Source organism: Malaya genurostris, chromosome 2, assembly GCF_030247185.1.
Source record: "Malaya genurostris strain Urasoe2022 chromosome 2, Malgen_1.1, whole genome shotgun sequence".
Lineage (NCBI taxonomy): Eukaryota > Metazoa > Arthropoda > Insecta > Diptera > Culicidae > Malaya > Malaya genurostris.
In genome coordinates, this window is record NC_080571.1 from 345,150,067 (window position 1) to 345,167,538 (window position 17,472).

The 17,472-nt window shown below is 37.2% G+C and overlaps 1 protein-coding gene across 10 annotated transcripts in view; it reads right to left on the minus strand.

Moving 5' to 3' along the window:
• The window catches only part of LOC131431951 (P protein), a 276,436-nt gene that overhangs the window by 58,513 nt on the left and 200,451 nt on the right, over positions 1–17,472 (minus strand). Inside the window, exon 1 of one of the 10 annotated variants that reach the window (XM_058597941.1) lies at positions 7,545–7,657. The exons of 7 other annotated variants lie outside the window; for them this stretch is intronic. The gene's annotated coding sequence lies outside the window, so the exon portion shown is untranslated. Of the gene's footprint in view, positions 1–7,306; positions 7,658–17,472 lie in introns of those variants that run through there. 2 more of the 10 variants (XM_058597940.1, XM_058597939.1) reach the window with 2 other exon arrangements.

The following is a 17,472-nucleotide window of genomic DNA, read 5'->3' on the forward strand; positions in this document are numbered from 1 at the left end:
ATAACCATCGATCTGTCAAAAATAACCATGCTCTCGAGCAGGGTTATTTTTGACAACATCAAATTAACCCGCTCGAGTGTCAGATTTTAACCAAAAGTTAAAATTAACCGCGAAATGGTTCACAGCCTGAATTATGACTGAAAGACAGCTGAAGGACGATTAAAAGACAACTGAAGAGAAATGGCTTAAAGATGATTCAGAGACTACGACTGAAATACGATTGATAAATGAATGAAACATGAAGAGGAATTGGTGAAATAAAAGATGAGCAAGACTGAAAGATGACTGAAAAGCTACTGAGAGACAGCTGAGAAATGACTGAAAGATTACTGAGAGATTATTGGAAGACTAGAAGATGACTAGCCTTATGTGGGGACTAAAAAAGAATGACTGAAAAAAACTGAAAGATGACTGAAAGACGACTAGAAGACAAATGAAAGACGACTACAAGATGACAGAAATACGACTGAAAGATGACTAAAAGAGAACTGAAAGATGTTTGAAAGCTAATGGCAGAAGGCAGATAGATAAATTTGCAATACAGAAAACTATCAAAAAGTACACTCAAAAGGTTGAACTCGATTCGTAAACCTTTTTCCCATCCGTGGAACTGTTCTACCAGATGAACTCTCATAGAGATATCTCGGAAGGCAACGACGGAAAGACGGAAAATCTTTGGCAACAGACAAACAGTTCAGTGGAATCTTTTATATAAAGTTTTTTTACGGAGATTTCTCAAAATGATCACTATGTTTTCGTATGAATCCACTAGAAATTCAAGCAACGAGCCTAGCGTGATGGGTAAGCCGATCGCCTTTTCGAATGGTGTCGGTAATTGTTACCATGACAACGCTCGGCCTCATGTGGAGACTACAGGAAAGATGACTAAAAGATGACTAAAACACGACTGAAGCACGAATGCCTAGACGACTGAAAGACTACTGAAAGATTACTAAAAGACTACTGAAAGACTACTGAAAGACTACTGCAAGACTACTGCAAGACTACTGAAAGACTACTGAAAGTCTACTGAAAGACTACTGAAAGACTACTGAAAGACTACTGAAAGACTACTGAAAGACTACTGAAAGACTACTGAAAGACTACTGAAAAACTACTGAAAGACTACTGCAAGACTACTGCAAGACTACTGCAAGACTACTGAAAGACTACTAAAAGACTACTGAAAGACTACTGAAAGACTACTGAAAGATTACTAAAAGACTACTGCAAGACTACTGAAAGACTACTGCAAGACTACTGCAAGACTACTGAAAGACTACTGAAAGTCTACTGAAAGACTACTGAAAGACTACTGAAAGACTACTGAAAGACTACTGAAAGACTACTGAAAAACTACTGAAAGACTACTGCAAGACTACTGCAAGACTACTGCAAGACTACTGAAAGACTACTGAAAGACTACTGAAAGTCTACTGAAAGACTACTGAAAGACTACTGAAAGACTACTGAAAGACTACTGAAAGACTACTGAAAGACTACTGAAAGACTACTGAAAGTCTACTGAAAGACTACTGAAAGACTACTGAAAGACTACTGAAAGACTACTGAAAGACTACTGAAAGACTACTGAAAGACTACTGAAAGACTACTGAAAGACTACTGAAAGACTACTGAAAGACTACTGAAAGACTACTGAAAGACTACTGAAAGATTACTAAAAGACTACTGCAAGACTACTGAAAGACTACTGCAAGACTACTGCAAGACTACTGAAAGACTACTGAAAGTCTACTGAAAGACTACTGAAAGACTACTGAAAGACTACTGAAAGACTACTGAAAGACTACTGAAAAACTACTGAAAGACTACTGAAAGACTACTGAAAGACTACTGAAAGACTACTGAAAGACTACTGAAAAACTACTGAAAGACTACTGCAAGACTACTGCAAGACTACTGCAAGACTACTGAAAGACTACTAAAAGACTACTGAAAGACTACTGAAAGACTACTGAAAGATTACTAAAAGACTACTGCAAGACTACTGAAAGACTACTGCAAGACTACTGCAAGACTACTGAAAGACTACTGAAAGTCTACTGAAAGACTACTGAAAGACTACTGAAAGACTACTGAAAGACTACTGAAAGACTACTGAAAGACTACTGAAAAACTACTGAAAGACTACTGCAAGACTACTGCAAGACTACTGCAAGACTACTGAAAGACTACTGAAAGACTACTGAAAGTCTACTGAAAGACTACTGAAAGACTACTGAAAGACTACTGAAAGACTACTGAAAGACTACTGAAAGACTACTGAAAGACTACTGAAAGTCTACTGAAAGACTACTGAAAGACTACTGAAAGACTACTGAAAGACTACTGAAAGACTACTGAAAGACTACTGAAAGACTACTGAAAGACTACTGAAAGACTACTGAAAGACTACTGAAAGACTACTGAAAGACTACTGAAAGATTACTAAAAGACTACTGCAAGACTACTGAAAGACTACTGCAAGACTACTGCAAGACTACTGAAAGACTACTGAAAGTCTACTGAAAGACTACTGAAAGACTACTGAAAGACTACTGAAAGACTACTGAAAGACTACTGAAAAACTACTGAAAGACTACTGCAAGACTACTGCAAGACTACTGCAAGACTACTGAAAGACTACTGAAAGACTACTGAAAGTCTACTGAAAGACTACTGAAAGACTACTGAAAGACTACTGAAAGACTACTGAAAGACTACTGAAAGACTACTGAAAGACTACTGAAAGACTACTGAAAGACTACTGAAAGACTACTGAAAGACTACTGAAAGACTACTGAAAGACTACTGAAAGACTACTGAAAGACTACTGAAAGACTACTGAAAGATTACTAAAAGACTACTGCAAGACTACTGAAAGACTACTGCAAGACTACTGCAAGACTACTGCAAGACTACTGCAAGACTACTGCAAGACTACTGCAAGACTACTGAAAAACTACTGAAAGACTACTGCAAGACTACTGCAAGACTACTGCAAGACTACTGAAAGACTACTAAAAGACTACTGAAAGACTACTGAAAGACTACTGAAAGACTACTGAAAGATTACTAAAAGACTACTGCAAGACTACTGAAAGACTACTGCAAGACTACTGCAAGACTACTGAAAGACTACTGAAAGTCTACTGAAAGACTACTGAAAGACTACTGAAAGACTACTGAAAGACTACTGAAAGACTACTGAAAGACTACTGAAAGATTACTAAAAGACTACTGCAAGACTACTGCAAGACTACTGCAAGACTACTGCAAGACTACTGCAAGACTACTGCAAGACTACTGCAAGACTACTGCAAGACTACTGAAAGACTACTGAAAGACTACTGAAAAACTACTGAAAAACTACTGAAAGACTACTGAAAGACTACTGAAAGACTACTGAAAGACTACTGAAAGACTACTGAAAGACTACTGAAAGACTACTGAAAGACTACTGAAAGACTACTGAAAGACTACTGAAAGACTACTGAAAGACTACTGAAAGACTACTGAAAGACTACTGAAAGACTACTGAAAGACTACTGAAAGACTACTGAAAGACTACTGAAAGACTACTGAAAGACTACTGAAAGACTACTGAAAGACTACTGAAAGACTACTGAAAGACTACTGAAAGACTACTGAAAGACTACTGAAAGACTACTGAAAGATTACTGAAAGACTACTGAAAGACTACTGAAAGACTACTGAAAGACTACTGAAAGACTACTGAAAGACTACTGAAAGACTACTGAAAGACTACTGAAAAACTACTGAAAGACTATTGAAAGACTACTGAAAGACTACTGAAAGACTACTGAAAGACTACTGAAAGACTACTGAAAGACTACTGAAAGACTACTGAAAGACTACTGAAAGACTTCTCAAAGACTACTGAAATACTACTGAAATACTACTGAAATACTACTGAAATACTACTGAAAGACTACTGAAAGACTACTGAAAGACTACTGAAAGACTACTGAAAGACTACTGAAAGACTACTGAAAGACTACTGAAAGACTACTGAAAGACTACTGAAAGACTACTGAAAGACTACTGAAAGACTACTGAAAAACTACTGAAAGACTATTGAAAGACTACTGAAAGACTACTGAAAGACTACTGAAAGACTACTGAAAGACTACTGAAAGACTACTGAAAGATTACTGAAAGACTACTGAAAGACTACTGAAAGACTACTGAAAGACTACTGAAATACTACTGAAATACTACTGAAATACTACTGAAATACTACTGAAAGACTACTGAAAGACTACTGAAAGACTACTGAAAGACTACTGAAAGACTACTGAAAGACTACTGAAAGACTACTGAAAGACTACTGAAAGACTACTGAAAGACTACTGAAAGACTACTGAAAGACTACTGAAAGACTACTGAAAGACTACTGAAAGACTACTGAAATACTACTGAAATACTACTGAAAGACTACTGAAAGACTACTGAAAGACTACTGAAAGACTACTGAAAGACTACTGAAAGACTACTGAAAGACTACTGAAAGACTACTGAAAGACTACTGAAAGACTACTGAAAGACTACTGAAAGACTACTGAAAGACTACTGAAAGACTACTGAAAGATTACTAAAAGACTACTGCAAGACTACTGCAAGACTACTGCAAGACTACTGCAAGACTACTGCAAGACTACAGCAAGACTACTGCAAGACTACTGCAAGACTACTGCAAGACTACTGCAAGACTACTGAAAGACTACTGAAAGACTACTGAAAGACTACTGAAAGACTACTGAAAGACTACTGAAAGACTACTGAAAGACTACTGAAAGACTACTGAAAGACGAATGCCTAGACGACTAAAAGACGACTGAAACTGACTGAAACACGACTGAAAAGCGGCTGACGGTCGACTGAAAGACGATTAAAGACGGCTGAAGAGCGACTGAAGGACGAATGAAAGACGACTAAAAAATGACAGAAAGACGACAGAAACACTGCTGAAAGATGACTAAAAGAGAACTGATAGATGTTAGATAGATAACTGAAAGATGATTAAAAGAAGACTGAAAGACCGAAAGACGACAGATAGGCAACCGAAAGAAAACTGAGAGACGACAGAAAGACAACAAGAAACGGCTTAAAGATGATTCAGAGATGACTGAAATACAACTGAAAGATGAATGAAACATGTCTGAAGGGGAATTGGTGAATTAAAAAATGAGAAAGACTGAAAGATGACTGAAAAGCTACCGAGACACAACTGAAAGATTGATGAGGGATGATTAGAAGACTAGAAGATGAGTAGCCTCATGTGGGGACTAAAAAAAAGACAACTGAAACAAGACTGAAAGATGACTGAAAGACGACTGAAAGACGATTGAAAGACGACTAAAAGACGACTGAAAGACGACTGAAAGATGGCTACAGAAAACTATCAAAAAGTACACTCCAGAGGTTGAACTCGATTCTGAAACCTTTCTCCAAACTGTGGAACTATTCTACCAGTTGAACTCTCATTGAGATGCGATTAAAATACCTATCTCGAAGGGAAAGACGTTAAGTAAGCAGGACAGAAAGACGGAAAAACTTTGGCACCAGACAAACAGCTTAATGGAATCTTCTATATAATGTTTTTTGACGGAGATTTATCGTAATGATCACTATGTCCCCATAAGAATCCAGTTGAAACTCAAGCAACGAGCATAGCGTCTTTTCGAATGCTGTCGGTCATTTTTACCACGACAACGTTCGGCCTCATGTGGAGACTAAAAGAAAGACGACTGAAACACAACAGAAAGACGAATGCCTAGACGACTAAAAGACTAATGAAAGACCACTGAACAGCGGCTGATGGTCGACTGGAAGACGATTAAAAGCCGGCAGAAGAGCGACTGAAGGACGATTGAATGACGACTAAAAGATGACAGAAAAACAATAGAAAGACGACAGTTTGACAAGCAACTTATTAAAATTAATGTCTTATTAATTTCCAACTTAGATTTAGAAATCTTAGATGGCTAAAACGTTACAATTATGCAAATGATGCATTGAAGTTTTCAAAATTCACACAATCAATCAACTAGTACGTGCGATTTTCGGATGTGCGGAAAAATCATTTCAATTTTATTCGTATTCACGTCATCCAGTTATGTCTCTGATATTACACCCCTGTACTTTTTAGTTTTTTTTTTACAAACTAACCAGTGTGTGCAGAAAGCACATATTTCTTTTCATTTCCTTCACGTTTCGCCTTCGACTCATCAGTACTTCAAGCAGTTCGAATTGAATTGCCATTGTCAAAGGATGTTACACCTCGGTGCAGTATCTTTAAAGTGTTGCATAAATAGTGTAAACTTTGGGTCTGCTTGACGGTTTAAATTGAGCTGCTAGGTGGCAACGACAGTTCAATTAAACTTAGGCATATTTTTATTATGCCAGAAAATTTTCGTGGAAAACTTGATTTTCTGTAGGAAAAAAAAAATGTTGCCAATTCTTGTACAGGACAATTGCTTGCTACGAAGTCACTTACAGTAAAAATTATTGCGGATAGATACTCAAACATACGGCAACTGTTTGGCAGACCACAGTTTTATGCTAAGAACCACCGGTTCTTAGAAAATTGAAGCACTTATTATTTAGTGATTTGATTATAAATAATCAAAACTTTTTCCAGGTTCCGTCTTTCGTTTGTCATTGTATGGCAGCTCAAATTAAACCGAAACTTACTAGTTCAATTTGAACCACTATACAGAGACTGGGTATTTTACTCATCTATCATTGATAGGAGCGGCTATATTTAACCGGTTTATGCTAAAATCATATAACTTCGTCAGTTTTGCAACGGTTCAAGTTTGTGATTTAGGTTTACGAAAAAACCTCATCATCCGAAACTGTTTCTTCGATGTCTGAAACTACGCTCTGGTAATATTATCATTTCCATTCTTTGAATCTTTTCCATTCTAAAAATACTCCCAATTGATGAATCGTTCTACAAAAGGCACCTTCAAGCAAATATTTTTGCGATTTTATATCTGACTCTCGGCAACAACAGAAGCGATGCAACGCCAACTTTGTTTCTTTTTAAAACATTTCAGCCTCGTGATGAATCAATTCTAATCGATTCGGTGACACACATAAATCGTGGTAAATATCGTCCAACGTAGTAGGCTGCTAGACACAACAGGTTTTAATATTTTCAGAACGGCGTATTGCAGCACAATGTGAATGTTAAAATTTTCCCGCCAAAAATGTTTTTTTTTCTGCTGTCAGTGAAATCTTTTGTTGTGTTGAGCAGACTGGATGACTGACTACTGACTATAACGGCTGTCACGCGCAGATTATTTTCTTTTATTTTTACACTCTCAGGGACAGGTGCGTTTTTTTTTCTCAAATAAAATTGAGTCACTTCAAATTCGATTCTTTTTTTTATGTTAGAACACCACCGAGCACTTATCAATTATCGGGTAAATTGTTTTCCGAATCCAGTTACACACACTGAAGTCTGAATGTCCTTTCCGCGGGAGGGATAAAATTTCGAACGTTTTGTTACCAACCACGCGCGCTACGCAGACATTTTCGAATGTCGCAGGAATTCCACCGAACAGAAGGCACACATGTGTTTCGACCGAATGTCGTCAGTAGACTGAACTTGGACAGGTCTGAAAAATTGTATTTTAAAAATCATTACAAAAATACGCTACAAATTGCACACCAACGCACATACACACACACAAACGCGGCCGCACGGTCTGCGACAGATACGGCGCGGAACAAAAAAACTTGTGCGCGCTCGCCGAAGAGTACATGATCATACTGATTGTCCGAAATGAGTAGCGGCCGGCAGCCAGCGGGAAAAAAAGTGTATATTTTATTATTATATAGAGCATACTCTGGATTGAGCACCGCTCCGAAACCCGGCCCGCCCCGACCCAGCCGGTCACTGGTTGGATGTGTGAGTGTCTACTAGCGTTCGACTAACTAATAATAACCGGTGTTTGCTGACCGCTTGCAGCAATTGTAATCTATCACCACCCGGCCAGCAATCCATTCATTCATCCATTTCCCATCCATCCATCCATCGATAGTAGCTAAGTATTCGACGCCAGTCTATGCTGTCTTCGGTGACCTTACCGAACGGTGGTGGCTGACTAAATGACTCTACACGAAGTATTTAATCATGAGGTCGACGTGTGTCCCAGGAATCAATTTCACAATTTTTCGGTTTAAAAGGGTGTTTTATTTTTGAAATCCTCTTTCTCGAAATGGCGAGCCAAGGGGGTGGGGATTTTGATAAAGCCCAATGTGCTTTTCGAGAGAAAATATTTTGCGATAGTATTTTAAATGCGGCAAGGCCTCCTTTGCAAAGCTCCGATTCTCTTATTAGCGGTGAATCAACAACAAGTTTTTGGTTACCAGTAATCGTTTTGTGCTTAATCTATGTTGCTGTTCGCTTTCTTCGTTACGTTTCGTCTTCGATTCTTCAGTAAATAGCTATACACAGCTGGACTGCTAGAGCAACTTAGAAGTTCAAGTTTCGCAGGTAAGCTTTCTTTGCATGAGTGTTAAAATTCTTTCAAACTCCCGGGGCCAGCTAGGCAAGCCCGAACCCAGGATTTCGTTTCGGGAGGAGCCCACAATAAGAAATAATGCATATAACTGATGATTCTTGAGCCTTTAGTATTGTTTGTTTTGCTTTTTCTCGTGAACACAACTTACTTTACTATGGGGTGCCTTTTCAAAATTTACCCTATTAGAGAGTGAGAAGTTTTTGATCGTGAGTATCTCTTGTTGTATCTAACGTATCAACACAATTTTTGCTACATGCCGTCGAAAATATGATCATCAGTTTATGATAACATTTTCAGTTGTATGACATAATTACAAATAATTCAAAATTCAAAGTATCAACGAGTATCAAAGAAGAAAACTTATGACACTTGATATATTTCGTTCAGTAACAGTATTGAATCAATTCCGGAACGTTCGTAGAGCCAGTTTTGCTTCAAACAAGAGGTATACAGGGTGCTTCTGCAAATCGGAGATAGAAATCATCGATATTGTGTAAATCTACACGGAACGACCAAAATTAGCTCTGCGCCTAATTCGTATTACTGTTTTTGAATTAGTTGATTTTAACAACAAAATTTCCAAAATAACTATTAAATTAGTTAAAATTGAGAATTTACTTTGCTGAAAAAAACTCTTATTTTTAGAGAATGTGTTTAGTTGGCGAATATCCTGGACACAAACTAGCACTATTTCAATCCAACACGAAATTCTCATTGGCAACTAATTTTGTTGTTAAAATCAGAAAATTTGTTTCTATTTATCTATCACCATGATTACTGAAGGGCAGCACAAAGTAAACAAAAATGAAATGGGTTTTATTAACAAGTTTATTAGCCTAAAACTCATGCGAAGTGTCAAAGCAAAACAATCCATTAAAAAGCTAAAAAGGACAGTCTTGTTGAAGCTGCTTGCGAATTGTTTAGATGTTTTTCGCATGTGTTACGATATATCCATATATAAATTTCTAAACCGATTTGTAAAAATGACGTAAACTCTTAGTGGAAAGTGTATTTATTCAGAATTTGTGCGCATTTGAAGCAATTGTGCGTAATAATGTGAAGTGCAGTGAGTTTCGAATGTTGCACTCTAATTGTATATGTCAAATGATTTGTATCTTCCAACCTTCCGGGCTACGCCGTCAAGTATGCTACTTGTATTCGGTTTTTGTTTTCCGAGTGCTCAAAGTTTTCAGTGAGAGAGTCGATTTCGCGAAGTTGAATGAAGGAAACAGCGATTTAGGAGAAAAGTTTTCAAAAAGAAGTTTATGTTTCGTTTATGTCTTTTTCTCCAATACAATATCTTATTTATACCTGCCCATATAGAAAAGATAACCGCGACTGAATTTTTTTTCGGTAGTAGTGTGCCATCTAGTGGCTAGTAGTCATTACGGTGTTAACATTTTCTCGGTGACAGAGCGCCATATAGCTGCAAATTGCAGAAGCCAATTCAACCATTTATTTTTGTTGAAAACAACGGTTTATTTCTCTAATTCAACTAAAAAAATAGTTGAATGGAAATAAAGTGTACCTTAGCTAAGGAATGACAGCACGTTTAATTGGTGAATTCAACTAAAAAAATAGCCATTTTAACAAATATTTTATTATTATTAAGGGAATTAGAATTAAAAAATCTAAATTGGCAAAAGTAAGATTTTTTTAGTTGCCTCAAAAAATAACTAACTAAAATCAGAGAATCAACTAATTTTTTTGCCAAAATGCTGATTTCGGTCTTTCCGTGTATAACAATTTGATTAGCTCCGGTCACTTTTAGCAAAGCGAAATTTTCACCAAACGAGTGCGAATAAAGACACAGCATTTGACTGCTTCGCGTTCGAAAACAATGCTCCGAACAGTGGTAAATATCGCAGATAATTCCACAATTTGACCCTTCTGAATGGCAGAAATCCCGTACAGTATTTTGATAATTTCTTCCACAGAAATATGCACTTTCGAAATGAAACAATCGACATCAAAATTTCATACCAAACGTTGGGGCCGCCCATTTGTGGAAAAGCTATAAACGAAATCACGTGAAAAGAAGGCTATCACACAAAAATGGTTCAGTATGGAACCAATCGGCACTGTGAGCAATTCTGCTGCGGAACGTTCACAGAACCAGCTTCTCTTCAAACAAGAGCGATTGCGTCATCTTGCTACTGGTTGTTTGCATTGGAGAAAAATACAAAGAAAAATGAATAACGATGGGGAACATTATAGAAAGCAGACCTTTTAATGGATCCAAATGTTATCTAAAGAATTACTTATCTAATAAAATATGCAAATCGGAAGTGAATATAATCCGTTTAGAGATGGCTTACAGTCTGATAGATTTTCGCATTTTTTTCTCGGGTCTTTTTGACGTGACTACTCCCTACTTTACTATTGGGCGCCTATTCAAAATTTATCATATGGATGATTGATAAGTTTTGATCGTGAATATCTCGTGTTTTATTTAACGTATCAACATAATTTTTTCTATAAGTCATCGGAGATAAGATCAGCAGTTTGGAATATAATTTTCAGTAGTATGACATGACCACAAATAACTCGAAATTAAAGTTCTTTAATATAATTGATAAGTAGAGAAGATAAAAATTTGATGCTACATACATTACATAGTTGACTCCAGGTCCTGAATCCAATTCTAGAGTTCAGTTCTAAAATTTAGTTTTAAATTTCGCGGACAGATTTCTCAACTCTAAAATTCAATACCTCGTCCAGAATCCAGGACCAGAATCGAGTTCCAGAACTCTGGAACTGAAATCGAATTTCAGAACTTCATTCTAGATCTGGACCTGGAAATTTCGGAAATATATTCTAGACTTGGATTTGAATTGTGAAGCTGAAATTGTGGTTCTGCTCAGAATTTGGTCACAAAATTCCTAACCGGAATTTAGATTTAGAATCAGTGTAATATGAGCCTTTAACACTAAATCTCCTCACACATTTCAGACCATGTAATATGAATATTCAAGACTAAATCTTTCTCACACCCCAGACCACACACACACTTGACCAAATCCTGTAAAAGCACCATTCCACGAAAACCTAGAAACCTACATAAAATAAATACATTACCTACATGAAGGCAACTAAAATATCAACACTTGCACTTTACGGTGACCCAAAGAAAGAAACAACGTAGACATAAAATTCGACTGCAGAAAGAAGGAAGCATCAAGTTTTAAATCGCTATGTCATCAGAACAGAACACACAAAATAAACATAACCGACTGTGTCTATTCCCCCTTCTTGACGCCCCTCATGTCCACAATTGAATACAAACCAGCACGACCTAGAATGACAGTAACTCAAGAGCACACACTAACTCAAACCCCAACCAATAACATGCTATCGCCCGCTCCTCTCCGTATCACATCCGCTCACTCTCACCAAGAAGCTTATTTCCTCTCTTACTCACAAAGTATACAATGGCCGACTCGACACAACTAGTCCCATTGGTTAAACCCGACTTACACTGCACTTCTAACTCCTCCCCCCCCCCCAGATTCTCACCAATTGTAAAAACTAATTAGCTAGACTAGGAGAGGATAGGATATATAAGTTAACGAACTGATAAAAATAAAGTATTCTTCATCACAACTTAAATTTGCGAAGTTATCATTTTAAATCAGATTCATAATTCAGTTCCAGAATGCTAATCTAGAGTATAATTCCAAAATTCAGTTCCACAATTCTAGACATTTAACTGAATTCAGGATTTAGAAGATTTTTGAAATATATCCCGGATCAAAAATCTAGAATTGAGTTTTGGAGCTGGGTTCTGGATCCGAATTTGAAAACTAAATCCTGCACCAGATTTCTATTGGAAACCAGCAGCCTGGTGCAGGTTCGGGCTCAAACCAGAATCCTTATGTCGAATTAACTTTCAGAACACCGAGTCAGTGATTAGTTCTACAATCCATATCTAGAATTGTGTTTCAGAGTGCAGATCCCGAGTTCAAATTCATCATTTAGTTCCAGAATACAGCATCAAAATTGAGGCCAATTATATAATGATTAAATTTAAAACTATCTCAAGACGGCTCTACTGTAATTATTGTAACCAGTTTATTTTTCAAAAGACACGAACCGCATTTACGACAATGTGTGGGTTTCAATAACAGGTTTAAAATGAAATTATGGGAAACAAATATTAAACGTTGTTTTTAATTTGGATTTTTTCTTACTTGACTTTTTCGGTTAATTGTAATTCTTGGAAAAATAAATTTTTTTCAGTGTATATTATTTTAGAATTCTTAATCAAAAGCTCCACAGTCTGTAAATGCTTCCAAATGCCTTGGTCCGGATGGCATTCCACTTCATTTCATGAAAAATGTGCTGCAAAATGCTAAGGAAATTATATACTCTATTACGCCAATACACAAGTCCGATAATATTCACAACGTTAAGAATTATTGTCCAATATTAATTTTGAATTGTTTACCTAAAGTTTACCTCTACACAGTCGTTCGCCCTATAATCTCCGAACATGAACAGGGTTTTATGAGAAACCGTTCGACTATTACCAAGTTCCTCACAGGCCATCCGTGAGGAAAATGAACTACATGGACTTTCCGATTTGGATTACAATCAGAAAATATTACTATCTAGTCGAGCGATCTGAATTTGTTAAATTAGATGGCTATCATTTCAGTCACTTTGCTCCTCCTTTCGGAGTTCCGCAGGGAAGCCACATAGGTCCAGGGATATTTGTTCTATTCGTAAACGACATCTGTAACATAATTGATTGGACGAAGATCTGGCCCTGTGAACGAAAACCAGTATAAGTTTTCGTCCGTAAAAAGAGAGCCTCCGTACGAGATGTGGTCAAAAAGCTGGGAGTCTCCAAGAGTATTGTCGATCGAACAATGACAAAATGAAATGAACTAAGAACTTTCAAGAAGTAGAAAAAAGCCAAAAAGAAGTAAAACACGAACCGCTTATGCCAATCTAAGGGCTCGTAAGTTACACGACAAACTAGTATGCGAAAAATAAGCATGCGTAAATATAGATGAAATTTGATTTCTAGACGCTTTTGGGTGATCAGTTCTAGACGGTCCATTCCGGACAAAGTATTAAAGATGCTAACATAAGATCAAACGTCCGCTACTTGGTGTACAATTAAATGGATCTCGGAGATGTGCTGTCGAATTGTAGAATAGTCAACAGAATAACGAAATAAAAGAATCGACGCGAAAAGTCCGCATCAACATTTAGAAACACGCTTCCGAAGTGTGCTCGCGTTCGTGTTTGTGCGAGTCAGCATGTGCCTAAATATGGCGAGTTTCTGCTTCGATTTACTAAAGTTTCCTTTTCAGCGAATGTGAACTTCCGGGGTTTTAGATTGACTCCAATAATCGAGTTTTAACAGTCTTCTTGCTTTGTCAACAATATGAGTATAAATAATGTAATAGTTTAACAAGAAGCATTCTTACACGTTAAGGAAAAGTTATTCCAAAATGAGTACAATCTAACTCATATCCAGAAAAAATGGAACAACTCTCAAACAGGGTTAAACTGTAACTGTCAAACTTACAGTGAGAGTAGAAGTTAGTCATACTCATTGATGGTAAATGATTTGATGTGAAGTTTCCTCACGGGCAATTTTGCAATTCTATAATTCTACAAATGAGCAAAACGAGTCATGATTTACGGAGAAGAATGAATTTTTATGCTAATACACCATGACGATTTCTGTCAGCCGATCGATAAAAGCACTCTTAATTTGCAATTGTTGAATGATTTTCGTCTTCCGAATAATCTGTTACCAGTCTATCACGAAGGTATGAATTTTGAATGAAATACATTCCACAAATATCGAATTTTCTGACCATGATTGATTTTTATGGGAGTAGACATATTGCTTTTGATTTGGATCCTTTTGGTCATAATATCATGAACTATTATCATTACTTTAGGAATGATTTTTTTATCATTACAATAGTGATGGATTTATTTCCGTGCACATATCATTTGAAATTGAGTAATATAAAACACCGACTTTGAGTAACCATTTTCGAAATTGCAGTTACTCATTTTGATATATTTTCTTGTGACATCTGATTACTATCAAGATGCAATAAAAGTCATCATGATTGTCAAAGAACACAACAGAAGCAAGTGTCGAAAGAGCCATAGGTAATTCACTTACTTCATTGCGATAAAATTCAAAAGCTATTGAACGAATCAGCTCAGTAGCAATTTGTTTGAATATTCACGCATTGGTCGTTGTTCCGTGCAGTATTTATGCAGAAAACAAATATTAGAATGTACGAGCAAACATTTAAAGAAAATCCATCCTCAAAAAGCAGTAGTTCATTACCTAAAACTACGCAGGAAAAAACTTCGCGATCCAATGTTATCAAATATCATTACCCTGAGTGACCGCTATCGTTTGTAGTAGGCTGTGTGTTTTCCGTAAAATGTCAAACTAATGAGTGTTGCTAGTTTACCCTTTAATTATTCAACTTTATCAGATGGCACGACTCACGTTTCATTGTTATCGTTATCAAAAAAAAAAAAAAACGTTGCGCGATGGGGAAGGTGGTCAAATTTTATCAAATTAACTGATCGTGAATAGAACCCATAGCGGTCCGGAAGCGATGGTCTGGTATCGTCATTGATAACACGTTTATCTTTGAGTTGGGTGTGAAGTGGAGAACTACTTTCATTACATAAATGTTTTCGTATTATTTTTTTGTTGAGAACTGTTGACCGTTGCTTTTGGTGCGCTAAAAGTTTTTTTGTTAATGAAATCTCAGCTGATTGCGTAGGAAGATCGGCACAGTTTTTTTTTACAACTGTTTCGGTATCTGGTACAAACATCTTGCAAACCATTTGGCATTCTTAGTGTCAATAGCAATGCCAAAGTGGCTTTTATAGTGCTTCTGGCGGACGATTCCAAAGGTTATTGACGTCTGCTAGTTGACAATAGGAACAGAAATGAAAAGTGTATTTTTTGACTCCTAAACCACTCTTGTTTTTAAGGTGAAAATTTGACGATAACTCGGAAGCTTCAAAGTGAGCATCGGAATCGAACTACCAATCGGAATCTGCTCTCTTTTTCCTTTGCGTAACTCTTGTATACCAGAGACTCTGGGCACGACATATGCGATCATGTGTAAATTCCCTTCCAAATTATGAGCTATACTTTACTTGAGAGTACAGTCCCGTTTGTCTGAATTTATCCACAATGGAACGCTTTCTCATACGGAAGAAAAGTTATTTTCCATCGTCATCACTTACTACACACGCATGGGTGGTTTTCGTTTCAAGTGTAACATTGAAGGCTGACAGGACGAAAAATTAAAATTCAAAACAAAACGCATCGCAGCAAGCGTACCTTTAAACCACGTGCACACGCACACCTATGCTTAATTTTGACGGATAAACCACATTTCGCTAGTTATCATTATGGCGTTCTCGGTGGGATGCACGTAAGCAGCAAGCTTGAAACCGGCTACACAATGGACGACGACTACCCGCGGAATCATCACTTCACTTCACAAAGCGTCAAATTGAGTGACACTTGTTCGCGCTCACCGCACCGCACGTATGTATAATGCATCTCCATTAGTGCGAATGGAGAATGGAGTGTGGAGAGCATTCTCCCTCCATGTCGGTTGAATTTAGTAAATTGATAATTTGAGTCGCACAGCGCACAGTGTGAACTTTTGACCCGCGCTACCGCGACTGATCAAACGAGATGGCTTTATTATAAATTTGATCAATATCAAGCGGTACACATAATGTGTGCTGTTTGAGTTTGAGTGCCCGCTGTTCCATCGGTGCTTTTGCTGTCCGTCGAAAGGGGAATACCCATTTTCGTTTATTTTTAGGGTGAACATGCTCTTGACATACTTCTATCCGGAAGCGGCTGTGGAGCCGCCGCATCGTTTGTTGTGTTTTACGCGTTGCCCGTAGGTAAACGTATCGCTGTCACCGTAGCAGGCTTGGAGTTGTTGTCAAGAGAAAAACGAAAGTTATTTGTAAACACTCGATTCGCAGAAACGTGCAAATTTCGGCAGACAGAGAAAACAGGTTCGAAAAGCTTTCAAAAGTTAATGTGAGAAAATTTAAATCATGTATTGAATTCAGTTGCAAATGAAATTTATTGAATTTAACTACGACAAAAAGAAAAACAAATCTCGGTAAACTTAACCAAACTAATGGAGTTTTAACTTGAAATCCAACTGCTGTCAAACTTCTGAACAGTAGTTGGTTGGGATTGGAATTGGGTTAGTTTTAGCTTACGAAATGACTAGCTTGTGCCAATTATGAGACAAATTACGAAATATTCAAATAATTGGCGTTGTTTAACTGGCTTGTTTCATCGAACTACTAAAAAATCCGAATCCGGAAACTGTTTTTAGGAACTGTTGCATTAACAAATCAACACGAAATTGAATGATATTGCTATCGCACATCACTAATCCATAGATAATGCTACATCCGCTGTTTTGATTGAAACAGATACCAGAAAGTTCAGAAATCTTGCCCAACCTTAAGGAAAATCACAATCTATTCATCGTTAAAACTGGATCGTTTCTTTGTTTAAGGTCTGAGAACAGACGGCCACGTGTTGAGTTTTAAATCGACCACGTGGCTCGCTCAATTCCCGTTTGCGCATCGTATTTCTCTTGTACTCTCTCGTATATGAGCAAACTGTACCGGGTTGCCAGCATACATTTTATTATTTTGATGAGAAGTTTTATCACATTAATCTATCGTATGGGTTGGATATTACATGGATTCCAATGAACAATGAAAAAATATTCAACTTTCACAAAGATTGAATGTCTGTGTGTTTGGCAGCCTTGTCGGGCTAATTTTATTTCGCTCTCCTTTTTCAGAATGCTATCAGGAAACCAAAGCGAAAAAAAATGGCGGATGTATATAAAAAACTTGTTTC